The sequence below is a fragment of the Schistocerca americana genome, chromosome 8 (assembly GCF_021461395.2).
Source record: "Schistocerca americana isolate TAMUIC-IGC-003095 chromosome 8, iqSchAmer2.1, whole genome shotgun sequence".
Taxonomy (NCBI): Eukaryota; Metazoa; Arthropoda; class Insecta; order Orthoptera; family Acrididae; genus Schistocerca; species Schistocerca americana.
Genome location: NC_060126.1, coordinates 386174329 through 386182526, shown reverse-complemented (window position 1 = coordinate 386182526; position 8198 = coordinate 386174329).

Below are 8198 nucleotides of genomic sequence, written 5' to 3'. Positions count from 1 at the left end.
CACGTGTTTGGTGATCAATGACCCTTCTGGTCCACCACGGCACGGCAGTAGACTTTATTTTAACAGTTTGCTTGTTTAATGAGCTATAATTTTTGCAAGAATATCTGTTCTATCGTCGCTTTCTACAAAGCAGCACAACAGTTTGAGTCAGAATGCACCACGTGCTCTAGTTCGGCCGTTTGCAAGCAGCAGACACAGTTAGTAAGTTAAATAATTATCGCACAGCCTTGTGTATTGGTTAAGCCTCTGTCCAGAATAGTGCATGCGTAGAATCGTAACGCAAATCTCACTTAGATATTTTTATGGTATTAATGCAAAGGAGATGATACTATAATTGTCTCCCACCCCCGTCTTGTGTGTTTCTTCTTGCTGTAGTTAAATTGTGTTCTGTTTCATTCTCACGTAGTTCTTACCAAAATATTTCGAATCAGACACCAGTTATGTGTAGTTAGGACGTGCAATCAAATATTTAGTTACAATAAGGATAAATTCTTTGGTGTCGATCTTACCCCCTTACTCCGATTTCCAATCCGGAATTAATCAAGTTGCTTCATGCACGACATGGAGTGCTATTTATCTGGCTACTTAAAGAAATTTGCGTACTTGTAATTAAATTATTAAAGTAATTAAACTAATAATTTTCCAGCTCCGTTTTCTTCTAAATGGTTAGGAAGGGTTTGGGGTGGTGGCGACCATGAATTTCTGAATTTTTATCGTTAATTGTGTGAGAGAAGCAGCTAGAAATGCGAGATAACGCATATGGTTCGATGAGCAACGTCGTAAACATAGTAATACGATACAATACATTCGAAAATGTCGTACTGATACTAGTGCTGGGAAAGAAAGAAGGTCGACAGCTGAGAAATTTCTGTTACGTACTTCACAACACGAAAATACCCATATTGGTGGAATAAAACAGTGAAATATGTCAAAATAGTGAAATACAGTAAAAGAAACAAATGGAAAAGTGAAGTTACCACACGGAAATATCGAGGAATAACCGAAGCTCGCCTAGACAGACAGTAACAAAAATCACATACCCACACTCACAACATTACGAAACCTCTCTCTCTCTCTCTCTCTCTCTCTCCCTCTCCCTCTTCCACACATACACACACACACACACACACACACACACACACACACACACACACACACACGCACGCTCATTCACCAACCCCCCCCCTCTCCCCTCCTCCCCTCCCCTCCACTGTGAAATTAGCTGAGATGTTTGGGACGGTACATTTTGCCAACATGTTTAATAAAACATTTAAACAGGCAATATGTCCGCGGAATACTTTGTCTCCACAAATATTCATCTAGGTGGCTTTGAAGTGTCGAAATCTGACGTTTCCCTTTCCCTATAAGAGATTTCACCGCTGACCAGTACCCCTCTATACTGTTAGTGCAGGCGCCTGTGGATAATGATCTAAATTCAATGTTGTGTTTTACTACAAGATGTTGATAACCCCTATCCGCTAAATCCCTATATGAGGAAAACCCGTCAGAAATAACAATAGAACCCTCTGCAACCTGATCATCAATTAACCTAACCAAAACTTACTTACTTCTATTTGGCACTACTCTGAACACTACATCGCCACAATGCCGACCTGAAACTACTGCCCCCCACACCCATAATTCCACCTGATGTTCCCCCGTGTTGTACTTCCTTTTCCCAAAATGCGACTCGTCAATTTCGATCATAACACCCGGCCAACCCGACGGCCCCCTATATTTCATATATTCCGCACAAACTTCCCTACAAAACGAGTACCAGTCCACTACCGGAGGTTTACTCACACGACATTCATGCACACAGGATATCTTAAACACCAACAGTAAGTGATTTTCATTATGTCTCTTAGGGCGAGCTTAGATTTCTCCAACCACATTCCCCTCCTAATAGATCACCACAACCGGTCTCTGCACCACCTCCATACAAATAAGTCGTGAGTACGGCGACTTGATGCACTGGTGAGGTGCACATGTTCGCCGCACTCACGACATTCGACGTATTCAGCAAAAAGACCAAACATTTGCAAGAAACAAATTATGGTCAACATGTCTTCGCCCATAGCTTCTCTTAAATTGTCAAGATTCATTGCAACAGACAAATCCATTCCTATAAACGAAAATAAGACACTAAAAATTGTTATACAATAACAAACTAATACTCCAAATTACCTTAATATCATTACGAATAAAATTAAGTACCGTCTGAATAAGAAACAACCAATTAATTTACTTAAATCACACGATGAATAATTTAAGGAATACAAAGCGATCGCTTTCAGATTCACATTCAATTATTTTAATGTACAATGATAATGCTTATGCAAAATACAGAACTGTTTTATTATCTATGCCTCGAAGTGAAGACATTACTATCTATGACTAATGTATGACGTCATTGGTCAAAGCCGACGGGTTGTATTCCCTGCTTCACTAGACCCATTCATCCAGCATATGCGAATGAGAGCATTTAGCGACTTCCAGCAAACTTTAACGTGACATACAAGTAATATATAAAAATTATCGATTATTTTACGCAGAACAGACAAGACAAATTCTCAAACTGTTGGCGTAGCTTGCAAAGCTGCCGACCTCAACAATAGGAACTTGAATGTGCATCAAAACAAAAATGGTGAGTAATTCTAAAGTACAGTTCTGACCTTAATAAATCTTCTCCTTGGCACCCTACACAGAATGATGCAAGGAGAAAAAAGATAACGCTTACTAAATTTTCGCTATTCATGTGATAAAACTTCAGTATGAGGCACGACGCAGTTTATTACTTCTTGAGTACTAACTCTGTTCGTAACACATTTTGCAGACAGGGTCTACATATTCCGCTGAGTAATCCTGCAACAAGATGTAACTGTAACACATGCTCTAGGAGATACGACATCATAAAGATTGAGATGCATGAAAAACTAACCTCTCTTAAGACGGAATGCAAATTGCTTAGACTCTGCACATACTTTGTTTCATATTGAGAGCATTTAATGACTTCCAACAGGCGTTAAACGTAATATCAAATCTTTTCTGAACTTTTTCTCGCTTACATGCTTAACGTCAAATGTTTAACAGTATAATTCATTTGCAAATTTATCAGAAGTTTCAAACGGTTTTGTACATGGAGTTCGATTCTTTAAGGAATTGGGAGTGTACTGGTATTTTCTAAAGTTCTTGATTACAGACATTTCATTTAAATTTAACAAGATAAGAGCGAGTCTACTTGATTTTTAATTGTTTCCAGTATCAGATAAAACTGGTGGATACCAATACTTCGACAGATAAAATGCATTTTTTTCTCACACCACGATTTGGTAATTTCCAAGAATGATTGCCTATCGAAGTCGCGGGATCCAAACGATACATGTCGAACGAGCGATGTTTTCCGTTGTTCCCTTATTTGCTCTTAATTACATACCTCCGCGAATTATTTGTGAAATGCTAGGGAATCCCAGACGATTTATGTCGCTAGTGAGTGGGATGTCTGGTGTTCTTGACGTTTCTTCGGCGGATTCTCTCACATGGAAAAATCTAATTCCATGTTTATCCACCGTAGAACATTGTTCAACTTTTTGTCGTAAATATGGAGTGCTACCGGACGAGGAAAGAAGAGATTGTGTAGACTGTGATGGTGGGAAGTGTGTAAAACTTTCTAAGAACAGTTTCGATGCTGAAATACCGTTTACAATGTCATTGCGGACAGTGCGGAAAACGAACGACTATCAGGAAGAATACATGGTTCGACTTTTCCAAATTATCCATACAGACCATCGTAATGGACTTTCACATGATAACAACATCGCCGACGAGTAAGGTAAGTCGTCTCCTTTGCAACGCTCTTCTTTTGTCGTTGCTGTAGCGATCACAGTAAACATACTCATAACGTCCGCCACGAGAGTCGCATGATCGATTTACGGTCGCACGTTCGATATGTATCGTTTGGACCTCGCGACTTCGATATGCAATCATTCTCGGAAATTACCCACGATTGAAATAAAAGTTTATTATAAATTTTTTGTTGCACGTCCTGTACGATGAACGTTTGGACGGTATGATTTTGTACCGTATTTATAGCCGAACTGACGAAACCAATTTCCTGCCATCCTGAAGTTCAGTGTTGCTCTAGTGCTGCGAAGCCAAGAGCTAATGTAGTGTAAGAGGGGATAGGAGAGGGGTCGGGCGAAAGTGGAAGTGATGGCGACAGGAAGGGCATCCGGCCACACTCTTGACATTAAAAATGCCAATTCCGATACTAGCCTTGCCGACTCCGCTTAGGCATTATATAAAGGAACATAAAATGAAGAAGACAACGTTTGTTCAGAAACAGCCAACCCAACACAGTTGCATCATTTCTGTTTATTTACATCCGGATAGATACTCCGCAGTTCCCGCTCACGTTCGTGCCAGATGGTTAATCGAACCACTTCGGACTTTCTCTTGGCGTTCCATGCTCGAACGCAGGTGGAAAAATGAACGCCTAAATCTTCCTGTGCGTAGTCTGATTTCTCTTATTTTATTACGATGGTGATTTCTTCCTATGAAGATGGGAGTCAGGAAAAGATTTTAGATTTAGGTGGAGAAAATTGGTGAATGAAATTTCGTGGAACGATATAGCCGCAATGAGAAATTTCTTTGTTTTAACTCCCCCCCCCCCCCCCATCTCCCATTTCATTTCCGTAACACTCCCTCGACTATTTCGCGATAGTAGCTAAAAAGAGCTGGCCTTCTTTGAACTTTTTCAGTGTTCTTCGTCAGTAACATCTGTTAAGAAACCCGTACCGCACACCAGTACTCCAGAAGAGAATTGACAAATGAAGTGTAGGCAGTTTCTTTAGAAGATTTGTTGCACTAAGTGCTCTGCCAGTAAAACACAGTCCCCCAAAACAATTTTCGTGTTATAATTCCAATTAACGTATTATAAATTGTAATGTCTGGGTATTTAGTTGAATCTAAAACCTTTATATTTGTGTACTGTGTCATGTGACCGAAATTTAACCAATTCCTTTTAATACTCATGTGGAGAACCTTACATTTTTTTATCGTTTATAGTCAGCTGCGTCTTCTTGCGCTGTCAAGTACCTTATCTTAATCATCTTGCAATTGATTCTTATCTTCTCATGACTTCCACTATTAGGTAAACGACAACATCATCTACTATAAGAGGGCTGTTCAGATTGTCTCCTGTGTCATTTATATACAAGTTGTCAGAAACAGTCTGAAAAGCTCGTAAGGGTGTTGCAGGTTAGGTTGTAGTAAGAAATAATTGTTAAGAAAAAATTCGGTTCGTTGCGCCGTTTCCTAATTGATTATCATTGCCGTTAGCCAATCAGGCCGCTGCTCGCGTAAACACAAACGGCTCGCCACGAGACGGTGTCGCCAAACGTATTCTTCGGTTGTTTTCGCCGGCCGGAGTAGCCGTGTGGTTCTAGGCGCTACAGTCTGGAGCCGAGCAACCGCTACGGTCGAAGGTTCGAATCCAGCCTCGGGCATGGATGTATGTGATGTCCTTAGGTTAGTTAGGTTTAAGTAGTTCTAAGTTCTAGGCGACTGATCACCTCAGAAGTTAAGTCGCATAGTGCTCAGAGCCATTTGAACCATTTTTTTCGCTTGTTTTCCTAAAATCGAACAAGAGAGTGATACAAAAACTGGACATGGGACGGTAGTAAGGGTCGAACCCGAGCCCAAGACTGAACAGCGTCACGCGCTTTCATGTACGCTATGAAAACAACAGACACTGATTGTATCTAGCAGGCCCCTTGAATTAGCGAGCGTTACCGCCTGATTCGCTAACTTCAATGCTGATTAACTTGGAAATGGTGCGAGGTATTGAATTTTTTCTTAAGAATTGTTTCTCAGCGCAGCCTGCCCTGCAACACCCCTTCCAAGTTTTTCGGATTGTTTCTGACCACCCTGTAGATTAGGAACAGCAGAGTCGCTATAATAGTTTGTTTGAGAACGTCAGATGTCTCTTCTCTTTAACTCGATAGCTTGCCGTGAATTAGTACGAAGTGTGTCGGTCCATTACTGCGAACTGTGTGACCCTTCTGACAAGAAATCATCAATCGAGTCGCGTACCTACAACGATACTCCACAGGCAAGCAGTCTGATCAGAAGCCGCTTGTGAAGAACCGTGCCAAAATTCTCTTGGAAATTTGGAAATGAGGAATCAATTTAAGATCCCCTGTCGATAGCACTCATTACTTCGTGTGAATAAAGAAGCAGTTTCACGAGAACGATGTTTTCTAAATCCATGCTCATTATGTATCACTAGATCGTTTTCTTCGAGATATTCCACGTTTGAACACAATATGTGTTGTAAAATCCTCCTGCATACTGTCAGTGACAGAGGTCTATAATTCAGATGATTGCTTCTATTTCCTTTCTTGTTTATTGGTGTAACCTGTACGACTTTCCAGTCTTTAGGTACGGATTATTATTATTAATATTTGTACTCTTAGACGTCGGAGATAGAACATTATGATGACGGCTGGCTCACATCACTATGGTAAGCTATCAGAGTGACACTAAAGTAGTCGTATTAATAATAGTGTACGTCGATATAATGTCGTTGATAGCTGAATGCACGTATCTGTAAACTTCATCGAAGACCTCATCTTCGTGCCTTGAGGCAGATAAGTCTGCCTCTTCACACGTCATCTCCTAGCGATGGGAGGGGATCCACGTTCCTATCTCTAGCCCTGACAGTGAGACATGGGATGTTTCTTCTGATTTACAGCTGTACCATTTTCGAATTTCATTCAACCAAGAGTTCCTCTGACTTTCAATGGAACTTTTGAAAATACCTTTCCTTCAATAGTAACTTGTAATAACTGATAGCTAACGCTACTCAATGTTAGTCCCTAAAATTGAGTGTTTCTTTGTTTTGTATCATGCAACAACCCTTTTTCATTTTACATCGGATGAAGGATCTCGACGTTTGATATTTCCGGTACCGAGGACTTAAGCAAGACAGGACGATACAAGTACATTTCAAAGACTCAATTCCTTTTTCGATAAGTGAATCAAAGGTCCACACCGATAAAAGAGAACAGAGAACATGCAGCGCCGAATAATTCTGGTTCTAAGTTGCAAACTGAGGTCTGATCTCGTGTGAAGTTTTTTTCATGTTGATGAGTTATTTCCTGGAATTGTCGGTTCAGGATTTCATCTCTCTGTTAGGGTCACACTGTTAGTGCAAAATGGTGGTTTAGACGAGTTACTGCAGGTCGGGGTGGCCGAGCGGTTCTAGGCACTACAGTCCGAAAGCGCGCAACAGCTACGGTCGCAGGTTCGAATCCTGCCTCGGGCATGGATGTGTGTGATATCCTTAGGTTAGTTAGTTTAAGTAGTTCTAACTTCTAGGGGACTGATGACCTTAGAAGTTAAGTCCCATAGTGCTCAGAGCATTTGAACCATTTTGATGAATTACTCTAATTCAACTGTATGGTCTTTTATTGTGAGGTTTGTTTGGTGTTATCTTTTAGAGAACCAGCTTTTCCCGAACGGATTAATAGTATATAGGCCGAACACGCAATGAAAATGTTGTCCTCACACAGTGGTTGGATAAAGATATGGAAACACACGGAGAAATGCTTGCTTGAACGTAAATGCGAAGACTGCAGTGCTGTACTTTACCGCTAACGGCACCTGTACAATGTCCTCAACACTTTGCAAGCATCAGGTACTGCCAGAACAGAGTTCTGTGTAGATGTGCGTGCATTATGTCCAACCAACGTGAATTCGAACATGGGCAAATTTTTTGTGCTCGTATGGTGGGTGGTTCTGTGACAAAGGTGAGCGATTTCTTTCCTGTTTAACGAAGCACCATACCCAAGATTTATGCCACTTGTAGAGAAATCGGTAAAACATCGTCCGCTAATTCACACCGCAAACGAACTTCAGTGTACTGATCGTGACGGACGATCATTGAAGAGGATTGTGACGAAAAACAGGAGAACTACAGCTGCAAAAGTCACTGCAAAAGCCACTGCAGAACTGACTGTCGCTCTCGCGAAGGGAGCTCCATAAGCTGGGAATTGTAGGACGAGATAGAATTCCACATCCACTCATGAGTAAAGCGAAGCTTGTAAAAGGAAAACGTGGTGCCGACGCCATAAAACCTAGGCTATGGAGCAATGGCAGAAGTTAATTTGATTGGCTGAGTCTTGTTTCACAGTGTG